The 24,505-nt window shown below is 34.4% G+C and overlaps 1 long non-coding RNA gene and 1 pseudogene across 11 annotated transcripts in view; one reads left to right on the top strand and one right to left on the bottom strand.

Annotated features, from left to right (window-relative positions):
* Positions 1 to 1,837: 1,837 nt before the first annotated feature.
* On the top strand, positions 1,838 to 8,479 carry LOC143243378 (histone-lysine N-methyltransferase SETMAR pseudogene; annotated as a pseudogene). The gene is made up of 2 exons (XR_013024377.1): positions 1,838 to 2,131; positions 7,951 to 8,479. The product of XR_013024377.1 is annotated as a histone-lysine N-methyltransferase SETMAR pseudogene (transcript).
* LOC143243379 (uncharacterized) overlaps positions 7,189 to 24,505 on the bottom strand; it is a 169,995-nt gene continuing 152,678 nt past the window's right edge. For 2 of the 10 annotated variants that reach the window (XR_013024378.1, XR_013024379.1), the window contains 3 exons: positions 22,966 to 23,061; positions 21,335 to 21,407; positions 7,274 to 7,395 (listed from right to left, as the gene is read on the bottom strand). This is a non-coding gene — a long non-coding RNA (uncharacterized LOC143243379). Of the gene's footprint in view, positions 7,396 to 8,745; positions 8,875 to 15,007; positions 16,461 to 21,328; positions 21,408 to 22,965; positions 23,062 to 24,505 lie in introns of those variants that run through there. The other 8 variants (XR_013024381.1, XR_013024380.1, XR_013024385.1 and 5 more) reach the window with 8 other exon arrangements.

A 24,505-nucleotide genomic window follows, 5' to 3' on the forward strand; every position in this document is an offset into this window, starting at 1 on the left:
ACCGTTAACTCTAGGGCTACTCTTTTACCAACGAACAGTGAGATTGACCGTGACATTATAAGGCCTTCACGGTTAAAAAGACGAGCATGTTTGGTGTGGCGGTGATTCGAACCCGCGACCCTCGGATTACTAACCACCTAGCTATTCCAGGACAGACAATAATATATCACTATATTCGGACATCTTAAGAGATATACATTAGTTCCAAATTCTATGGTAAAACAATGTTGAATATTCTTTAAAATGTACTTTTAAAAATATTTAAACATTGCAGAAAAACTTAATTAATCCAAATATCTATAAAGAAAAATAGGTTTGGTTCTTATATACAAAACACTAGTACAAGAAAGTGCGTAAATTACTAGTTAAGACTAACGATTTGGCAATTTGTTGTTTTTACGCACATTGCTATGATGACAGAAAAGTGTGCGTAGTTTGTTAAAACCAATAATTGTCAAGATTTTACTGTATGTAAATTATTAGCCACTGGGCTCACACAACCTTAAATCCGCCACTTCACACTTGGCTTATGACAGCTAACGTTAGTTCAGGACATGTTATATATAACTTGTCGGTGTATGACATACTAGGTTTAATGAAAGTGAACGTTATTTGAAGACATCTTATAACTTGTCATGTGTGACACACTAGGCTTGTGACACAAAATTAAAAACTATGCTATGTAAGTCAATATAAAACAAAAAACTAGAGAATAAATGAATTAGTGAAATGTTTAATACATATAATGATGGATGCAGGGTAAATTATTGGTTATAAAGAATGTCTCATTCAAATATTGGACAAATTAAGATAATACGTGTGATAAAAACTGATAACAGTGTCATAATAGTTGTCACACTGAAATAATAAAATAAGAGTTTTATTTGTAAATTATAGGACACATAATTAATTTGTAAATTATAGAACACATAATTAAGTCTAGACTAAATTGTTTGATGTAATCACATCTTAAGACACCCCACAATGCGCCTTTGTCCAATTTAATAATTTACCAAATAATACCTTCTGCCTATGAAAGCACCGTCCACTTTTGTAAGACCAATGCAGGTAAATATATTAAAACTGTAAACATAAGTTGAGAACAACTGAAATCTATAAGCAGTTCTACGAAAGTAATAGTTTCCAATCCTATATAAGCTTGGTAATAACATCTACTAATAGATCCCTTGGTTACAATATCTGTTTCTAGGAGTGCACCCTCTGTTACTAGTTCGTCGCCTAGCAACACGCTCTATGTTGAATAACCCTTAACTATATTATCACATGGCATCACCTAGCAACGCATTATTTGATACTACTTCCTAACATAATCGTATCTGGTTTGTAGGACAATGAGATCGTTACACGTGTCACTCTCTGGTGGCGGACCATGAAACACTCGCCCTAATTACAACACCACCTACCGTTAACTCTTTCCGTAAAAGAGTAGTGAGATTGACTGTGGCTCTGTAAACCCCATAACTGAAAGGGCAAGCACGTTCAGAAACGCGGTTTCGAAGTCGTGGCCTACCAATTGCGAGTTAGGAGCTCTAATTACCAAACTATGCACGGTCTGTATTAAATAAAAACAAAACTATAGATTTATAATTGAATGGCATAACTAGAATTAATTAAACGTTATATGGCTTATTTTAAATATTAACTCTACGTTATAGATCAGAATTTGTTTTACAAGTAAATTATTCGCTTGGAGAATAAACAGTTTAAGATCTTTAGTGAGAAAGCAGCTTATCAATAGAACTTGTCGTGAGTCTAATACAATAATAATTGTTATTTAATAGCTCACATCTTATCTTATAGGAGGCCATAGTTGTAACAGATGTTCTTCGCTATGGTGCAGCTTTCCAAGATGGCCGTCTAAAGAGGGAAGATGTTTTGTTGGCTATAAGTCGAATCATTTTATTAGTTTCAAAGTTTATTCCAGCACGATTTAATATGAAAAAAATACAACAACATTTCTTTTGTCTCCTACGGATTTTCTAGGTGAACGACATGTCACTGCGGGACATCTTCTTCAAAGAGGCTGTGAAACTGTTACGCGAGACAGCATCGCCCGTTCGACTGTTGGTTGTTATAGAAAATCGCTAAACCTTATTTACAACTCACCAGAGTAAGTTATTTAGCAGTCTAAGCTTTTATATAATCTTAGCAACTGTTAATTCAAACTTTTATATGTCTGGTTCCAAAGTCAGGCTTAGCGTTGCCTCCCGCCAACATTACTTTTGAGCCTTTGTCTAGTTCAATAAACTAAACTAACGTGGCAGGGGTTCAGTTTAGAGAGAGAGAAATCAGAAGAGTTCTCTCTCCAACTGGGGTGTTCAGGAACTTTGTAGTTCCTCTTCGTCCCCTTTCGTGGATTGTTATTAAGATTAAGTGGTGTTTTTTTTTATTATTATTTTAATAAATTAATTATCGTTATTATTCTTGACCTTTTTGGGTGGAGAATGTCTCACTAAATGTTCTTTTAGGTGGAGGCAAAGGCAGCAGTGGAAAGAAAGGCCGGGATCTGTCCCGAAATGAAAAAGTTGGGCAGATGTGAACATGAATGTAATTCATTCAAATTCAGATCAAATCAAACGGCCCGATTCTGGGTCTGGCAAAAGGTTGCCTAGGCTGGGATCTAGAAATCCAATGCCTGAAGAATTTGATGTGGGGAAACGGAGTGCCCCGAGAAAACCACTTTCACACGACAGGCGCCGAAAGTTTTGCCTGTCGTGTGCCCTGTACCTGAAAAAAAGGAATTCATGTTAATAACATAGATTTTATTTATTTAGATTCTTTGTTGAGTGGATTGTGATTCTTGAAATATGTTGTAAGGTGATATGTATTTTGTTGGTGCACTTGATAATTTGTGTAGTGATGCCGTTAGTTTGTTTCTATTTTCTGCTTTTAGATAATATTTGAGAAAAAGTTCTGTTATTCTATCTCTTATAGTTGGTAAATTACTAATTTGGTGTAGATAATTTGTTGGCGTGAAAGATGGTAAACTGAATGCGGATTTTAATATTTTGTTTTGTTGCACTTGGATTTTTTTGGAGTGTGTTGTTTGACATATTGTATGTTACTTGACATCCGTACTCTATTAGTGGACGGATGTAAGCCTTGTATATTTGTATAATGGTGTTCGGTGCGCATTTCGATTGTTTACCAGTTATAGTCTTTAGATATGAAATCCTTTTCTGATTGATGAGTGTATATTGTTTATATGTTTTTTCCATGTTAGTTTTGTGTCGAAAGTGACGCCAAGGAATGTGATGTTTTTGCTCATGTTAATGGTTGTGTTTCCAAGTGATAGTTTTATTTTTTCCAGATTTTTTCTTTGCTTCTTTAGTTTTCTATAGAAGGTGATTGCTTGTGTTTTTGTCGGATTTAACACGACCTCCACTTGTTGCTCCATGTTGAGACGTTGTTTAGTGATTCTTGTACGCGAGACATGGCCATTACTGGGTTTCTGGAGGTGCTCCAGATTGCGATGTCGTCTGCGTATTGTGAATTGTGTGTGTATGTTAGATTTGGAAAAGGTATGTCACTGACGAAAATTATGTATAGAAGTGGAGAGAGGACTGATCCTTGGGGCACTCCTGCCGTTATATTAAATAATTTGGATATGGTTTTATTGACTTTTACTTGTGCTGTTCTATTGGTTAAAAAATTTGAAATCCATTTGACTATCGTAGGATTTATTTGTAGGTGATTTAGTTTGTATATGATGGCGTTGTGCCAAACGCTGTCGAATGCTTTTGACATCTAGGAATACCCCGATGGTTACTTGATTGTTGTTGTAAGCTTTGTAGATTGATTCGGTGAGTCGTGAGGTGATCTGTTGTTTGTCTATTTTTTCTGGAGGCATTTTGAGATTCTGGAAAGATGTTGTTTGATTCGCAAAACGGAGGAGACGGTTGGAGATAATTCTCTCCATCAGTTTGCCAAGGCAGCTTAACAGACTGATGGGGCGGAAATTATCTGGATTTGTTCTGTTAGTTTGTTTCTTGGGGATCGTTGTTATGATGGCTTTTTCCACGTGTCAGGGTAATTCCCGGTCGCTAGTGAAATGTTCATGATGTTTGTGAGGTGTTGTAGTAGGAGAGTGGAACTTTTTTTGAGAATAATATTTGGTATTTGGTCATGTCCTTCAAGTTTTTGATATTAATCTTTAGTTCGGATATGGTTATTTTTCTATTGATTGAATTTGAGTATGCCTCTAGTGTCTCTCCGGGAAATCCTGGTTAGAATGAAGCTTGGTTTGTATTTATGTAGTTGTTGGTGTTGTGTGTCGAAATCTACTGAGTTTAAATCGCTAAAAGCGGATTTGTAATAGTCAGCTAATAAGTCAGCTTTCTCTTCGTCCGTCCTTGCGATTTTATTGTTGTGTGTGATGTGTTGTAGCATGTGATTTGTGTTTTTGTCTGAAGCAATACTCTTGAATTTTTTCCAGAATTCTTTTGGATTGTTCTTGGTTTTTTCTAAGTTTTTGCAGAAGTTATGCCAATTGTTTTTTCTGACTTTTTTAATTTCTTGTTTAATTTTTGTATTTGTTCTATTGATTTCTGTTTTAATGTGTGGATCGCGTGTGATGTAGTGTGTTCGTCTTAATTGTCTGCGTTTGATTATTAGTGCGTGAATTTCTGGTGTTAGAGTCCATTGAATAAGTGATTGTTTTCTTTTTGATTTAGGAATTGTGTTTTTTTATGGCTTCTGTAATTTGATCAACATAGTTGTCTAGTTCTGTTTTGTTATTTACATGTTCGATTGGATGAGGTAGGTATGAGTCCAGAGAGGCATTAAAAGTGAGCCAGTCTGTTTCAGTGTAGGTGTATGCGGAAGGAGTCACGTACGCCACAGCAGGGTGGCGCGGGTGAATCATACATGACATGGGGAAGTGGTCACTGGTGATTTCATCATGCACTTTAAAGTTAGATATTCTGTTAACCATGTCCTTGGGTGCGATGATGAAATCGAGTACATCGTATGAGCCGTTAGCGGCTGAGAAGTGTGTAGGTGTATTGTCATTAATTAAATGCATTTTATTGCTTGAGATAAATTTTTTTATGCACGATCCTCTGCGTGTGTCTCTGTTACCCCTTAATTCTGTGTGCGGTGAATTAAAATCTCCAATAATAATTGGTTTTGGTTTACGATTAACACATTTTTGAAGGAAGTTAATGTCGATATCTTTGGTTGGTGAGCAATATATGGCTAGAATCGGAATAGTTAGCCGGTTGTTAAAGTGTATATTACAAAAAATGGTCTCATTAATGTCAGATTTAAAGGAATCTTCTATCGAGATTAGATGCGATATTTTTGTACTAAAGTAAGTTATTATACCTCTGTTGTTTTCTGAGTGAGGTATGCTGTGTGAGATGAACTGGGATTGTGGTGTTTTGTTTCTCTGTGCAAAGTGTTTCTGAAACGATGATTATGTTGGCGTTTATATGTTGTCTAGTTCAATACTTTCAGTAATTTTGTTTTATAGGAGTCGAGGCTAGATAAAATGAGAATTTACACAGAACGTAGTAATATTTTATTATAAGAATTACTACAAGTACTGTTTGGATTAAAATTTAGAATAATGTAAGTCTGAGGTAATATTTTTCTAAGAATTGCTACAAGTACTGTTTGGATTAAAGTTCAAAATAATGTAAGTCTGAGTTTTACGTAACGAAAGGTGATCTTATGAACTTTTAGATCAACCTCAAACATTCTGGAAAATCAATACGCTTATTTTTTATTATAAATAGCTCTTTGTGGCTAAACATTTTACCTTTTATTATGTTTAATTTTTTAGATTTCAAATGTTGTTTTGTTTTGAATTTCACGCAAAGCTACACGAGGGCTGTCTGCGCTCACACGTTGCTTCATTCCACTATTCGATTTGCTTCTATTATTAATTTTATTTAGTTTTCTGCATTTGCAGCAGGTTTTCTTCTGCTGTTATATTTTCTCCTATTATTATGCTTAACTTTTTAGCTTTCATGTATTATTTTCTTCTGTTAATTTATGTTGATATCAGGTTTACTACTTTGTTCATTGTGGTAGTTTTATTCCATTCATTGTTTTATCTGCTTTGCTACTTTGTTCATTGTGGTAGTTTTATTCCATTCATTGTTTTATCTGCTTTACTACTTTGTTCATTGTGGTAGTTTTATTCCATTGTTTTGTCTGCTTTACTACTTTGTTCATTGTGGTAGTTTTATTCCATTCATTGTTTTGTCTGCTTTACTACTTTGTTCATTGTGGTAGTTTTATTCCATTCATTGTTTTGTCTGCTTTACTACTTTGTTCATTGTGGTAGTTTTATTCCATTCATTGTTTTATCTGCTTTACTACTTTGTTCATTGTGGGAGTTTTATTCCATTCATTGTTTTGTCTGCTTTACTACTTTGTTCATTGTGGTAGTTTTATTCCATTCATTGTTTTGTCTGCTTTACTACTTTGTTCATTGTGGTAGTTTTATTCCATTGTTTTGTCTGCATTTTTTTTTCTATAACTAAATTCATTTCATTTTTTTATTATTTTATAAAGCTTTCAGAAAAGTAAAGCTAACCAGAACACTTTATAAACAAGTATAAAAAATAAAATCCATATAGTGATTAACATGGACAGTTTTAAAAAAAACTTTGATCAAATAACAATGAAAATTGATACGTCTGGTTAAGTAATATAGTTTATTACGGACGAGCCTCCGATTTATTATCTTATGTATTATGATTTTAAACAGCCAGAAATATTAATTTAGAAGTTATATGCAAAAACGGCTCGTTTGGGTTGAGAAAATGTTTTACATAGAAGAGCGAACAACGTTTCGACCTTCTTCGGTCATCGTCATGACCCTAATCGTCGATGACCGAAGAAGGTCGAAACGTTGTTCGCTCTTCTATGTAAAATATTTTCTCAACCCAAACGAGCCGTTTTTGCATATAAATTTCTCAACAAGTGGGTTTCTCGACATCACTGATAATTTAGAAGTTAATTGAATCCTGGTATTTATTAAATTTATATTTACCAACTAGATTGATACACACAGTTTTTTTTCTTAAGACAGATAAATTGAATATACAAATAACAATACAATTTATAATAATGGTTATTACAACAAGTTATTACAAATAATATTTTTAAAAAGTTTACAAACAGTGCTGGTTCTTCTATCTGATCTGGAATTGAATCTTTAGCGGCAGTTCATGATGAACGAATGAATTCTCTGTTGATATACAGGTACAATTCACTTGACGGGAAGCTAGCTAGTTCTGTTCTTAGCTGACCTTAAAAGATTTATATGCTAATTTTTCATCAAGGAAGATATGTCATGCCTTCATAGAAATACTGACGTCCGAAGTTAATTTTCTGAAGTTGATTGGTTGTAATGTTCGAAATCTGTAAATATTCCTTGTCATATATCTGTAGTTTTCCAATTAATAAACATTTATCAAATATCAAGTCATCCCGTAAGTGATGTCTGAAAAGCTAATACAGGAAGTTCATCATCATTTTTATCTTTGTAAAAAGCTTTAATGACAAAAATATGTAGTAGAACATGCATAAAAATGTTCAAACAAATAGAAGAAACTAACCCAATACACTTTTTCAGATCATTAATCAAATAACCATTATGAAGATGGATGTGTCTGAGGAGCACATAAGACATATAAGTAACTGGTGATGTCGTCCCACAAACACGTTAATTTCATTTAATAGTTTCCCTTTATAATTTAGGTGTTTCTATATATATTTATCAATAAGTTGATGACATCTAATTTGTTTCGACCAGTATATATCAAACCATCCCAAAAGTAATGTCCAAAAATTTAATACAGAAAGTGTATCATCATTTCTTCTTTATATAAGGCTTTAATGACTAAAATATATAGCAGGACGTGTATAGAAATGTTCAGACAAATAAAAGAAACTAACCCAACTCCACTTTTTCAGATCATTAATCAATTACACCCTTATAAAGATGGATGTGTCTGAGGAGCCCATTAGGCATATAATGCTTTATGAGTTTAAGAAAAGCAATAGTGCGGTAGAAACTACACCAAACATTCAAGGTATTTATGGTGCAGAGTCTCTAAATGAAAGAAAATGTCGAAGGTGGTTTCAGAAGTTCAGATCAGGTGACTACAGCTTAAGTGATTCGCCATGTTCGAGTCGTCCTGTTGAGTTTAATGATGACTTGTTACTGGCTGCACTTGATGAAGATTATGCTGTAACAGTTGAACTAGTACAGAAGTGTGATTTAACCCATTTAACAGTTCACTGTCATCTGCAAGAGCTTGGAAAGGTGTTAGAACTTGGAAAATGTGTCCCCCATGATTTGAGAGAAGCCAACCTTAGAGCAAGAGTGCACATTTGCACTTCTCTGCTCTATCTTGAACATAGCTCACCTTTATTGAGCAAGATAGTGACTGGAGATGAAAGATGGATATTTTATAAAAATGTTAAGTGCCGTAGACAATGACTCATTGCAGGTAAACTGGCTAAAGTACAGCCCAAAATGAACATCCACCCTAGGAAAGTCTTGCTAAACGTTTGGGAGATATTGTTGGTGTGATTCACTGTGAGTTGCTTTCATTCAATGTAATGATTTCATCAAACTTCTACTATCAACAGGTAGAGTGCTTGAATGTTGCACTGAAAGAAAGGAGCCATCCTTTGATCAGTCATAAAGGTGTTGTGTTAAATCAGGATAATGCATGGCCCCATACAGCAAGGATTACATCTGCAAAGACTGAAGAGCTAGACTGGTAAAAACTTCCACATCCTCCTTATTCTCCAGACCTTGCTACATCTGATTATCATCTATTCCAATGAAGATGTCAAAACTATTTTCTCTGTATTCTTTTCCTACAGACCCTATGAATTTTACAGAAGTGACATTTAGAAGCTTGTGAATCGTTGGCAGGAAGTAATGAATAATAATGGAACATACATTATTGAGTAAGTAACATTAAAATCGCTTGAAATACTTTCTCTTTTTCTGAACCCAAAAATGGGACATTACTTATGGGATAGGCCCGGCATGGCCAAGCGTGTTAAGGCATGCGACTCGTAATCTGAGGGTCGCGGGTTCTGATCCCCGTCGTGCCAAACATGCTCGCCCTCCCAGCCGTGGGGGCGTTATAATGTGACGGTCAATCCCACTATTCATTGGTAAAAAAGTAGCCCAAGAGTTGGTGGTGGGTGGTGATGACTAGCTGCCTTCCCTCTAGTCTTACACTGCTAAATTAGGGACGGCTAGCACAGATAGCCCTCGTGTAGCTTTGCGCGTAATTCAAAACAAACTTCTTGAATCAATGGACTAGCATTTCTAGTCTGATGAAGTTGCTTAATCCCAGAAATGTTACTATGATTCCACTCTGTAAGGCACAGGAGAAGTCTTAATATAAGCACATCTCCAATCTGTTGAGAGACAATGGTCAGGTATCCTCAGACATTACTGACATCCTCAACACGTGCCTCAAGTACTATAGCTGACTATATTCGGCTTCGACTGTGGGTGAGGATATTTGGCGAGACATCATTCAGTTCTTGCCAACCCTCAATCCATCACGGTCTGACGACGTTTTGAAACCCATTACACTAAATGAATTTTGGGTGGCTATCTGGTAAGTGTCTGGGACTGGATGGCTTACCAGTGGAATTCTATCACCATGTATGGCATATTACTGGGCCCCTTTTCATTAGATTTTTAACTACTGTCTGACCCGTGGGTCCATGCCTTCGGGTACGCTGGATGGATTAATTATGTTAATCTCTAAGGATCTCTCCCAGTCCAAAGATATGGCATACCATATCACTCTTGAGTGTGGATGGAAAGATTATTTCTGAAACCCTGTATACCCATTTCAGTGTTGTCATGCCGTCTTGTCCTTGACATTGAAATGTGTGAGGAAGAAGTATCCATCAAAACTTGGTACTTCTATATGACCTGTTACATTATATCACGGACAGGAGCATCCCTAAAATTTTTGTGTCACTTAATCAGAGTAAGGCCTTTGATTGAGTTACCACAAATATTTGCGGTACGTTCTGGAGAGGTTTGGTTTTTACTCCAGCTTATGTACGAACTTTCTATATGTCTTCTTCGAGCATGTTCTTAGTGAATGGATACTTGATGCCCAGTTTAACATCTGTCAGGGTGTTCGTCAAGGACGTCCATTATCGCCATCTCTTTATGCGTTAGTGATCGTACCTGCTCTCTCATCTGTATCACTAGGTTTCAATGTGTGGCCTTCGTTTCCCAGGTGGGGCATCCATCAAGTATGTAAGTTATGCAGATGATATGAACTGATTTCTAGAAAACCAAACATACCTGGGTTCAACAAGGGCGATTGTTAACAAGTACTCTTAGGGTAGTGCAGCTCAGCTCAACTACACTAAGTCTAGGGCTCGGGAGTTGGGCAAGTGGGCCTCATCTGCAGATACTCCATTTGATTTGGCATGGGCTTCCTCTCCAGTCAAGTGTTTTGGGATTCCCTTCATTGCGAGTCCTGAGGCTGCCTGTGGGAAGATGGTATAACGTGTCAGTTTGGCAGTTCAAGATTATTGTTACAGCCCTGCTAACTTGTATGACAGAAGCGGTGAAGAGGAGGCTTCTCCACTTGTTATGGTATCTTGGCGAGATACTTCCTCTGAACGACTGCTGTGCGCGAGCTGTTGAGTGACATGTCTGTGGAGTGGTAAGACTGAGACAGTGTCTTGGTTGTCTTTAGTTAAGCCACCCTTCATGAGAGGAGTGGACATCCCACGTGTCTGGACCGAGTGCCTTTCTTGTCCACCACTATATGCTGTCTCTCTTGGGAGGATCATCCCTGTAGCCAACTGGCTCATTTCCTGATTGGTTCAGACATTTTTGTGTTTCACCGGGCCTGAATAAACCAATGTGTTTTAATTCTCCCACTTGGTATGCTGACACTGTTGCAGCGATCAGACGTTGTCACGCTATGCCACGTGATATTCCGGCGAATTCCAATACTCTCTGCCGTCTGCTTCCTCCAGACTGTATTCACAGGATAGAGCAACACCACCCCGCTCTTCCATGGAATGTTGTGCCATGTTGATATTTACATTCAGGGTTTCATGACATTTTACCGGTGAGAGAACGATTATACCTGTCCAGTATCAGTGTCGCCGAGTCATGTCATACTCAGGTATAGTGTCCTTTACATGTTGGTCCTTTGTTAGACATCGGACGGAAGAAGGTGGCTCACATTTTCCGTGTCCCATCGATCTCGGCTGAGACCGTTTTGATCACTTGCTGATTCCCGTTCACAGTGTCCTGGCCTTTACCTTTCACATCCCCATATCAGGGTCATCTGGCTTACCTGTACTCAATTCCTTTTTGAGGGGGCTCCAGTGTTGTTCTGTAAAATAAGACCAGATACAAACTGTTATTCCGCCTTGATGCGAACTATTAGTTACTGAATCGGAGGGACTCTTTATCATTGTTGGTGCCCGGACGTCTCACCGGTGGGCACGCTTGAGGGTAGCGGAATCAGACTGATTTTCTAGATTGTCTGTTCTATGTAATTATTGTTTATTTGTATTTTCATAATTTTTTTTTATCTATTTTGTGTACTTTTTTGTATCCTATAATTTTTTTGTACATATTGTATATTATGTGGAATGTTTGTTTGTATGGCTGTTTTTTTGTAATTAAATCCTTCTTAATTTTGGGTTTTAAATTTTTCTTTAAGCTTTGTATTTCATTTTTTCTGTAATTCTCTTTAGTCATTTGTAATTTTCTACTTTCATTTCTGTTGTTTGTTTTTTTGATTTAGTTACTTGTACATATCAGTACATATTGTTTTATGCGCCGATTCATTTTTAATTTAATATTTAGTGTATATATGCATATGTGTATACATATCTTTTTTTTCTAATTTCTCCTTTTGTAATTTTCGTGTTCACTTACATAGCTGTATGTACTGTATATTTATATGTTTTGTTATTTCATTCCATATCATTGTTGTACATTTTGTATACACTTGGTGTTTTGTTCCTTGTATTGTTATTGTGTATAATAAATTGAAAATCTGGAATGCTAACTTCAAGAGGTAAGTTTTATCTTACCACCAGATGTCAGTACCTTTCATTTTTATTTATTTATTTATTTCATTTAAATGTTTATATTTTTCTTATTCTCTCATGGGAGAGCAGTCACCTTCCCACAACAGGCAGTGAAGGGTGATACAGATGTGGGATGTTGAGCACCCACATCTCACTCTTCTAATTTCTAATTTTCTTATGTGAGACTAGCGAATTGAGCTGCAATGTGGGTCCTATTTCAACAGTCATTTCCAAAATATAGGATACATTTTATAATCTCACGTTGTAACACGTACTCTAGAATCACTTTTTCGAGAAAAAAAAATGTGCAGCGTATTTTTTTTAATTTCATGCAGTGTGTTTTGGTTTACGAATTGAATATTGTATGGTTATAATATATATATAATTGTTTTAATATTTACATATTTTCCACTAGTTATTTTTTTCATTAGAGTGGTAATATCATAATGGTTCCTATTACATTGTTTTTACCTGTAAATAGATGTTTAACAATTAGTTAACACTTATTTAAATGTTTCATGGATCTGTTACTTATCTAATAATTGCCACCAGGAGGTCAGATTGGCTGATTGACATACCATTATCACATTTTGTTTATAATTAATATTGCAATGTTCTGTCTTTCTTTGTTCAAACCTCTTATTCTTCAAATAGTGAACCCTGTACGAACTTATCTGACACAATAGTTACGCTTCACTGTCGGATTTACTCACTGATTCAAAATGCAGAGTTTGTTTTAAGGGCAACGGGACATGAACTTTGTAATCCACAGTCTTGATATGTTAACCACTAGAACAGTTTTCTATAGAGTCCGAAGAAATTGTGTGTATAGTTTTGTCTCTTGTAGAAATGTTTGTTTCGTGAACGAGATGCTGGTAGGTTAAGTTACATTTCATGGAAGCAGACATGCGCATAACAATTAATTAAAGACATTTTAATAAATTAAGTCTGTGTTGTAGTATACATAAGAAAGGCATTGAAACTAGAGAAGAAAATAGAATAAAAATAAATCATCTCTATGAGGTTCTTCCTGTTTCACAGATGACCACAAAGCTCTTTTAAATACACCTGTAAATCATCTCTATGAGATTCTTCCTGTTTCACAGATGATCGCATAGCTCTTTTAAATACACCTGTAAATCATCTCTATCAGGTTCTTCCTGTTTCACAGATGATCACATAGCTCTTTTAAATACACCTGTAAATCATCTCTACGAGGTTCTTCCTGTTTCACACATGTTCACATAGCTCTTTTAAATACACATGTAAATCATCTCTACGAGGTTCTTCCTGTTTCACACATGTTCACATAGCTCTTTTAAATACACCTGTAAATCATCTCTACGAGGTTCTTCCTGTTTCACACATGTTCACATAGCTCTTTTAAATACACCTGTAAATCATCTCTATGAGGTTCTTCCTGTTTCACAGATGATCACATATCTCTTTTAAATACACCTGTAAATCATCTCTATGAGGTTCTTCCTGTTTCACAGATGATCACATACCTCTTTTAAATACACCTGTAAATCATCTCTGTGAGGTTCTTCCTGTTTCACACATGTTCGCATAGCTCTTTTAAATACAACTGTGAATCATCTTTGTGAGGTTCTTCCTGTTTCACACATGTTCACATAGCTCTTTTAAATACACCTGTAAATCATCTCTATGAGGTTCTTCCTGTTTCACACATGTTCACATAGCTCTTTTAAATACACCTGTAAATCATCTCTATGAGGTTCTTCCTGTTTCACACATGTTCACATAGCTCTTTTAAATACACCTGTAAAACATCTCTATGAGGTTCTTCCTGTTTCACACATGTTCACATAGCTCTTTTAAATACACCTGGAAATCATCTCTATGAGGTTCTTTCTGTTTCACACATGATCATATACCTCATTTAAATACACCTGTAAAACATCTCTATGAGGTTCTTCCTGTTTCACACATGTTCACATAGCTCTTTTAAATACACCTGTAAATCATCTCTATGAGGTTCTTCCTGTTTCACACATGTTCACATATCTCTTTTAAATACACCTGTAAATCATCTCTATGAGGTTCTTCCTGTTTCACAGATGATCACATATTCACCTGTATAGATCTGTGAACTACTTTTAACCATTTTTTGTAGCTTATAATATGTTTCATCTCAACAAAATATTATCAAAAAATTTGTTTTAATAAACTAACAGATGATTTTGTTTATTATTTGTTTCAGAGTTTCGCACAGGCAACACTAGGGCATTTATGTAATACCGTTCCTACTTTTTGACTGATAGTCCCGAATGAAAGCGGCTAGACAACATTAAACGCCATCTATTGCGCTACCATTTGATGATCGAATAGTGAGATTTGACTGTCATACACAATACACCTATGACGCATGAAATTAGGAAGCCTCTTTGGTGGGTAACTGTAACGAACTGTGAATCGTTGGATTCACAGTCCGGGTTTGGTAGTAGCTGTTCTAAACTCGGGCTGATATTTTACTACAACCAAATCTTCCAGTGACCGCTTCGACATTAAAGTCACATGTATGCATACTTTCAACAAAATATTAGTGCTAACTGGTTACAGAACAATGATAATGACCAATACTGAACTCTACAATATTATATATTCCTTATGGTTTTTGCTTGTTTGAAGTTAAATATTCGAGTAATGTGAATGATAAAACTATCTTTTGACCTGAGAACTCATTCAAGTGCAGTTTGTATTCTTATAGGTTAAAAAAACTACTGCTTCTTTTCGTTAGTAAAATATTTGATAAGAGTTGAAAATTTAGGCTTTGGGTCAAAACTCCTCAATATAGAATTAGTTATTTGACAAAAGATCAAACTGTTAATTATTTATTATAACAAGAATAAACTGTGAAGAATTTCTATAGTCATTAAGGCCTCCAGGAGGGGTCAGTATTAAATTGTTTGTTTTTAATTTCGAGCAAAACTACTCGAAGGCTATCTGTACTAATTTAGCAGTGTAATACTAGAGGGCAGGCAGCTAGTCATCACCACCCACCGCCAACTCTTAGGCTACTCTTTTACCAACGAATAGTGGGATTGACCGTCACATTATAAAGCCTCCACGGCTGAAAAGGGTGTGACAGGGATTCGAACCTGTGATCCCCAGATTACGAGTCGCATCCCTGAACCCACCTGGCCATGCCAGGCCCAGTATTAAATATATAAACTGGAAAGATAAAATCCTTGGTTAGATTCCTGCTAAAACATAAACAATGTTATATTAATATTGTCTTTAATTGATATTTTACCAGTTATCTTAAAGAAATCTGTTCGCTTTTTCAATTTATGTCAAACTTCTGCTGTTCATTCATCAAACAAATTTGTTTAGATAAAAACAAAGTACCGTAGAACAAAAATCATATATAAAAACAAGCTTATTACGTTGTTTTACAGGTTTATAGATGACAACCAACTCTCTGATAACCAGGTTTATAGACAACCAACTTTTCCATTACCAGGTTTATAGATAACCAACTCTCCCATTACCAGGTTTATAGATAACCAACTCTCCCATTACCAGGTTTATAGATAACCTACTCTCCCATTACCAGGTTTATAGATAACCAACTCTTCCATTGCCAGGTTTATAGATAACCAACTCTTCCATTGCCAGGTTTATAGATAACCAACTTTCCCATTACCAGGTTTATAGATAACCAACTCTCCAACTACCAGGTTTATAGATAACCAACTCTCATATTACCAGGTTTATAGATAACCAACTCTCCCATTACCAGGTTTATAGATAACCAACTCTCCCATTACCAGGTTTTATAGATAACCAACTCTCCCAATACCAGGTTTAAATATAACCAACTTTCCCATTACCAGGTTTTATAGATAACCAACTCTCCCATTACCAGGTTTATAGATAACCAACTCTCCCATTACCAGGTTTATAGATAACAAACTCTCCCATTACCAGGTTTATAGATATTTGGTATCATTTGTTTGAATAACTTTAAATTATACAACTGTTGATCATTCAGTATACATCGTAAATCAAAGACATTGAAGTAACTTTTCTCAAGTTAATTTTCTTCGTATAGTCCTTCTCTAGTGGCAGTAATTAGTCTTTTGTAAATCGAACATGCTAATCTCATAAAGGGTTACCCATGGATGTAGTTCCGTATCTCTGACCAGTGCTTTCTACGTGTAGTGTTAAAATATATACGGATTTTACATACCATCACTGTGTCCCAAGTTAAGGTTCAACATCCAGGATTACTCAAGTAATTAATATCACCCGCTAGTACAGTGGTATGTCTACGGATTTACAACGCTAAAATCAGGGGTTTGATTTCCCTCGGTGGGCTCAGCAGATAGCCCGATGAGGCTTTGCTATAAGAAAACACACACAAACATTTAATAAAGTCAACACCACAACGATGTTACTAAACTATAATACAACCAACTGTAGTATTTTATTAAGACAACAATGTTAGTAAACTATAATACAACCAACTTTAGTATTTTATTTAGACAACGATGTTACTAAACTATAATACAACCAACTTTAGTATTTTATTTAGACAACGATGTTACTAAACTATAATACAACCAACTTTAGTATTTTATTTAGACAACGATGTTACTAAACTATAATACAAGCAGCTTCCATATTTTATTGAGACAACGATGTTACTAAACTATAATACAACCAACTTTAGTATTTTATTGAGACAACGATGTTACAAAAGTAAAATACAACCAGCTTTCTTATTTTATTAAGACAGCGTTGTCACTGAACTTTTATGTAACGTTAGCACTTTTGTAAATAATGCTTTCGTTTGAGTTTCTGAAACTGTTTGTATCACTCGTAATGTAACTGCTGGGTTTAATTATAGTCACAGTGTCCATTGCTGTAAACAGTTTTTGAGTACGTTGTTTTTGTAAATCTTCAAGGTGAACCATCAGTTTGAGACTTACATCTTTAATCCCCAGTACAATATTTGGTATATCATTTTTGGTACGCCAAGACATTTATCGAAGTTCTTATTTCCAGTATATATTTTCAAACAAGTCAAAATGAAGAGAGAAGTTTGTATTTCCCTTTCATATTCTCAGCAGTGATAAATCTGTTTGAAGAACGTGGGTCGTGAGATCCTAATGTAGTACAGCAATATGCTATTTTCTATCACACACAAGTGAGATACTAATGGAATACAGCAATATGTTATTCTCTATCACACACAAGTGAGATCCTAATGGAATACAGCAATATGCTATTCTCTATCACACACAAGTGAGATCCTAATGGAATACAGCAATATGTTATTCTCTATCACACACAAGTGAGATCCTAATGGAATACAGCAATATACTATTCTCTATCACACACAAGTGAGATCCTTATGGAATACAGCAATATGCTGTTCTCTATCACACACAAGTGAGATCCTAATGGAATACAGCAATATGCTATTCTCTATCACACACAAGTGAGATCATAATGGAATACAGCAATATGCTATTCTCTATCACACACAAGTGAGATCCTAATGAAATACAGCAATATGCTATTCTCTATCACACACAAGTGAGATCCTAATGGAATACAGCAATATGCTGTTCTCTATCACACACAAGTGAGATCCCAATGGAATACAGCAATATGCTATTCTCTATCACACACAAGTGAGATCCTAATGGAATACAGCAATATGCTATTCTCTCTCACACACAAGTGAGATCCTAATGGAATACAGCAATATGCTATTCTCTATCACACACAAGTGAGATCCTAATGGAATACAGCAATATGCTATTCTCTATCACACACAAGTGAGATCCCAATGGAATACAGCAAAATACTATTCTCTATCACACACAAGTGAGATCCCAATGGAATACAGCAATATGTTATTCTCTATCACACACAAGTGAGATCATAATGGAATACAGCAATATGCTATTTTCTATCACACACAAGTGAAATACTAATGGAAAACAGCAATATGTTATTCTCTATCACACACAAGTGAGATCCTAATGGAATACAGCAATATGCTATTCTCTATCACACACAAGTGAGATCCTAATGGAATACAGCAATATGCTATTCTCTATCACACACAAGTGAGATCCTAATGGAATACAGCAATATGCTATTCTCTATCACACACAAGTGAGATCCTAATGGAATACAGCAATATGCTATTTTCTATCACACACAAGTGAGATCCTAATGGAATACAGCAATATGTTATTCTCTATCACACACAAGTGAGATCCTAATGGAATACAGCAATATGCTATTCTCTATCACACACAAGTGAGATCCTAATGGAATACAGCAATATGCTATTCTCTATCACACACAAGTGAGATCCTAATGGAATACAGCAATATGCTATTCTCTATCACACACAAGTGAGATCCTAATGGAATACAGCAATATGCTATTCTCTATCACACATAAGACACCTTTCTTTTAACACCTTTCTTCATTTACAGGAGGCTACTATTTAGAATACCTTGGTGTCTTCTTCAACTACCATCTCAGCCGAGCTTAGCCTTTTCTCCTTTGCTTGCAAATTGTGGAGTGCAATTGCTGTAATTTTAATAGCAAGCTAAAAATTAGCTAGTCTTTATGTGAGTCTTCAGAATACAAACAGTGATCTTTCTTTACCTTTGTTTGGTAGTAATGATAATATTTTTACAGTCTAAAGTTTTGGAAATAATTATATGAAAATGAACTGCACTGTAGTAAACTGTAGTTGGTTGTTATGTAATAAATTTAAAGTGCAACACCTATAAAAATGCAAGCAATCATACTCTCTTCAGTAGTAATGGTAATAATCCCCTAATAGCTCATAATACTGGAGATCAAAGTTGTAGTTGGCTAAGAATATTCTATGCAAAACATTGTGGTTAGGCTTTCTATTTTTGTAGAATATGGTATGTGATACTGGTGTTGTTAATAACAAAAGTTGAGGTAGAAAACTAAAATGAAGTATTTTAGTGTATATTCTTTATGTGATAGGTGAAGGTTGAATACAGATCTTTTCACTGTGTTACCCCAGCTGGAAATGGATTAAGAGGAGCTACTCTTCAATGTAGAAATGGAATCTCAGTTCCATGCTGTAAAGGTTGCATGTGAGGGTCTTCCTCATTCAATTTAACATATGAGGAGCAAGAATTGTGCTGAAGGGAAGAGCATAAAATTGAAAAAAAAAAAACACAATTGTGATGAACAAACTGTATCAAATGTCTAGAGGATGGAGCAATCAGGATGTGGTCATCCACAGTTCAGGTGAAAATGGCCAATGGAGAGAAAAGAAATCTTCTATCTAAAATTATGGAACAGCCAAAGATCAGTTGAAGGACAATAGGTGTTACTGGACACCAGCCCATGGTCTTCTTAAGGAGCACAAAGAGACAAAAGTAAAACCCAAAAAAAGTTTTATACTTCCTTGACAGTATCTTTGGCCACAAGATCTTTTATCACATCCTTGAAAACAAAGATAGATTGTGGGTCTGAAGGAGTAGAAAATAAAATGAGAAGAGAAAAAATGAAGTGGAAAGAAAGAAGGTGGATGAGAACTTGTAGAATTAACATGTAAGTGCAGAAGAGTGACAAACAGATGTGTGTCTATTGGGCATGACCAAACAGGATAGTTGCTGACAAGAAATGCAACAAATCTGACACTGAGTAGTGGGAGGACAGGAAGAAGGGGAAAGTTTTAGAGGTGAAACAAATATATTAGAATAGACTGAGCCTGTCAAGGAACAGCAAGGCTGTGAAAGATGAGAAATCAGAGAAAGTAAATAAGGCTGATGCCAAGCTGCTTTGGCCCATGGACTCCAGAGAATTAAGAACACCACTAAAGACATCAGGTCAAAAAAAGGATAAGAAGTAGGTAGTCATGCAATGGTAAGGAGTGTATCCTGACCAAACAGGTCTCAACAGTAGAACTAAGTAAGTAGGGTACAATATATATGTAGTAAAAATGGCTGGTATGGGTTGAGAAAACTCTATGTTGTTCGCTCCTCTACATAGAATTTTCTCAACCCATACCAGCCATTTTAACACATATATTTTTCTCTACAAGTGGGTTTCTCATCATCATGAATCAAACAGGGTACAGGTCATCATGGTCAAAAGAGGGGAATAAATCTCTAAAAATCATTCTGAAGCACAATGAAGTACCTCAGACATAAAGTATAGAAAGGAAAAATACCATAGAAGGGTGCAGAAAAGAAATTGCAAAACTGGGAACTAAAGAGCTAAACAGAGGAGAAGGGTTCACTCTCTAAGCAGATACAGATCTCAAAAAACAGATAATCTAAAAAAAGGAAAGAACAAACAGTTGTAAGTTAGGACATGGAAGTGTGAAGGTCAAGGCATGTGGGAACATATGCAAAGCTATTCAAAAGAGGAATCAGCATGAACCCTACTGTCAGGTGAGGTAGAAAGCATTAAATAATCACAAGGATTATAATCATTGAGCAAAGAACATGATGATTACAACACACAGGTTGAAGAGAATGAAAGCAATATGATGCATGATGGATTCCACAAAATGCTGTACAATGGTAGTAACCTATTCCATAATAAACAAAGTATAAATAAAACTTGTGTGCATAACACATTGCCCATACAAGACATATTTGAAGTAATTATTCCTTGAAAATTCAGGACAAAAATTAAAGCTTTTGTAACAACAACAACAACCAAAAAAAAGCAAATCAATGTTTCATAAAGAAATAAAAATCTCATCCAATTCAACTCAAAAAGTTTTAACAGGTCTGCTGAGGAAATGAATGAAGTTATCACGAGTGCAAGCATATAGGGAATTTACTGCACATGTATGTTGTGTTGCCCTCCTTTTGTTGGAGAACTATTGTTTCATGATGTCATCATGCACCTTCATGGTCCACATTAAACACACAACTTTAGATAGGATTTAGCACAAGGCTAGTGGCATGTAAATCTGATAGACTGAAATGTGAGCAAAATAGCAGTTTTGTGTATGATAGCAAATATTCTCTCAGTAACTCATGTTGTGCTCAAAGCAAATTTAGTAACTATTTTAACTTGTGTTCTCACTTGGGAATGCATTGGTCCTATTAAATGAGCATACAAATTTACATATAAATTATATTTAGGTAAAAATACTAGATACATGTGTTAACCTAAATGTGGTTGTTCATAAGGAGTTTTGAGCATTAGGAAAATTTTAATATAATTAATATTGAAAGGATACACTTACAAGCAGTTCTACAGCAAACAACATTGTTTTTCTCCAACATGATAGTTTCCCATAAGCTCTGAGAGTTAGACACCTAATATAAAAGATTAATTTTAATATTAGAGATATTTTATTTCATGGGTACATCAACAATGTAATAAGTTTTACAATACATGACAAATGTGTGTTATGAGTCATAAAGATATATATACCAATAGTTTATGTTCTAGTTTCTATAAAAACAAAGATATACTGGACATTTAGTCAACAGCTTCAAAACAAATCAAGTTTTTGCATCTGATTCAACAAGCAGAAATAAAATTTTATAATAAATATTAAAAACACAGTAATATCAAAATACATCTTTCATTACAGTATTGCCTTAAAACTCCAACACCAACATTAAAACCTGAAACAGTTGGATCACAATATTCTGATTAACTTAAAAATAAACATTATTAAGTGTAACAATATAATGATAGGTACAATAAACATAATACATACACAGATTCAATATTTTTAAGAGAAGATATTATAAAGAAAGGATCAAAGATAAGTACAAATATTGCATCTTTTAAAATAATAATAGCAACCAAATAAAAACAATGAGAAACTGTTAATGGTTAAATATGAAGGGGTTGATGTTATTAGAGGCTTTCTTTAATAAAAGCTCCATAATCTGGAGTTGAGAATTTTTATTTAAACTTTTCAAGAAATATGGGGTAGTTGTTATTCTCATTGTATAACTGGATACAAGGACTCAGCTAGATTATTTAAGTGATATCTACTCTAGTTAAATTCCATGTGTTCATTCATGTATTTGTAGGTAACATGTAGACTGTCTCCAGCTTTAAATCATTAGTACAACATAATACAAAGGAGAGATGTTAAACTTGAAATTATAATGTATACTAAACAATAACTACAAAGTATAATTGATATGTCTGTAATTAAAAATAAAGTTTTTAATCATATGATGAGTATCTTATTACACACTAGTGAGGACTTCTCAACAGAACTTAACAATATTTTATTGTATAAATGTGTGTGTGTTTTTATATACTGTCCCTTTTATCCAGTACACAGGAATGGTGCTTCTATGTAAATAATGTAATGAAATATGTATACTTCACAGACAGTAAACAAATTTGTGACTGAATTAGGAAAATAATTTCTACTATCTTTAAAGTTCACTCATCTTGTACTTACAAAAAACTGAGAATAAGCATTCATTGACAAAACTACATGAGTGAACAAACCTACAAAATGCTTGAACAATTTAGAACTTATTAAAACAAGTGCAGTCTTCAATAGATCATAGGGTGACAAAAGTATACATGAAAAAGCTCTCAATATTTGTTTTCCCTTTTCCAAATGTGTTGTTGAATCACTTGAGAGGAAATTTAAACTCAGAATGTCCAAGCAGTTAGTAATAAGTACACCAAAACCTTTTAGACTTTAGAAAGTGAAAATAAAAACAAGTTGGCTGGTGTGATTTTTATTCAAAATTAAATTCATAGATCCAAATAGATATTTATAACAAAGGAATTCACACATTTACACTTATAATGTACTTAGTAAAACTGCATGATTGTTATATTAAACTAAAGAAATTCACACTAAAAATTAATACTTTACACACAAAAACTCACATCTTCATCCCAATTAAGGTCTGCACACTAAAGTGATAAACTCTGACCATCCAGCTTAAAATCAACCCACAGATCTGAATCATATGGTTTTTGAACCTATTAAAAATAATGTGTTGCTTATAAATATAAATAGTAGTGTGTGTAAATTTATGCATATATACACCCACCCCTAAAAGCAAATAAAACCACATATGAAAACATAAGCTGATAGAATTGTAAATGTGAAATGTGGTACACACCGCATATGTTCTTGAACATTTTAAGGGTTTTATTGACAAATTTAATGTTATCTTAACAAAGACTAGTGTCTGCATATTAAAACTTAGCTGACTTAACCTGTCATGAGAAATCACATCTTCTGCCTCCAACACAAACTTGTTACATAACAGAAGCATAAAGTTTTACAAAAATTTGTGTATCTCAAATATAAATATATAAAAACACATGAACCTTATAATTACAGGCACACTTATACTGTGCACATCATAAGAATTTATGTTCTAACATTCCAAAATTAATAAAGCAATCTTATTATCAACGAAGTTAGTATCACAGTTTACATTCTAGTCCAAAGTTTTATATTATCTATGTTTTAATTTCTTTATTTAAAAACAACCCTTAAAGGAGAAATCTTAAAATTCAGTTTGATGAACAATTTCACAAAGTTTTAACTGTTAGATTTTCTAGCTGTGAGTTAGATATAGCAAGTACACAGAGAGAAGCTAGATTAATTGTTCTGTTTACACAGTCTTTGTTCAAGCTACTTAGGAGACACTGGAAGGAAAGAGAAATAAATTTCTTTGGATTCTAAAACATCAAAATATTAAATTTTGTGACAAAGTAAAAAACTTACTATTAAGAATATAACATCCTTTGATGAAAAGTTAAAATGTATGTATATTTTTTCTACTTTTAATTTTAAATATTTCATTGCACAATATGTTGATGATAACACTCAAAATATTCAAAATCTGAGTGCAAATAACTAGAATACAAAAATAAAGAACCTTTAATTAAAATAATATTATTTTCGGTTTGCAAATTATTTGTAATCTTTAACAAAATTTTGCCAGGCATTGTGAAGATATATTAAGAAAGCTCAGAATTATCATATTGTTGCACTGTTTGTCATATCTTAATACAAACTATGCCAAATGGCCTATCCATGAGGTGAAATAAATGAAAGGATAATTTAAGAAAATGATAATTTTAATCCTCTAATTACTAAGTGTCCATGAACCACATGTACCCTTTTAATACATTTTTCTAAACTATTTATCCATCATATTACTTGTGAGCCTACAACCTTCCTAGAAAACAATTAACCACAAATATCATTAATATTGTAGTTAATATCACATTGTCTTTACACAGAAGATGAGTGATTCTCCAAAACTTGTGGTAAGCTCTTTTGTCTGATAGTTGTAACAGAAACAACTATAAAATTATTCAATATTATTAATACATAAATAGTATTTACACAACATAATAATTATTTTTAAAATTATCTAGTTACAACAGGTGACTAATAACAAATGTT

The sequence above is a fragment of the Tachypleus tridentatus genome, unplaced genomic scaffold (genome assembly GCF_004210375.1).
Source record: "Tachypleus tridentatus isolate NWPU-2018 unplaced genomic scaffold, ASM421037v1 Hic_cluster_2, whole genome shotgun sequence".
Lineage (NCBI taxonomy): Eukaryota > Metazoa > Arthropoda > Merostomata > Xiphosura > Limulidae > Tachypleus > Tachypleus tridentatus.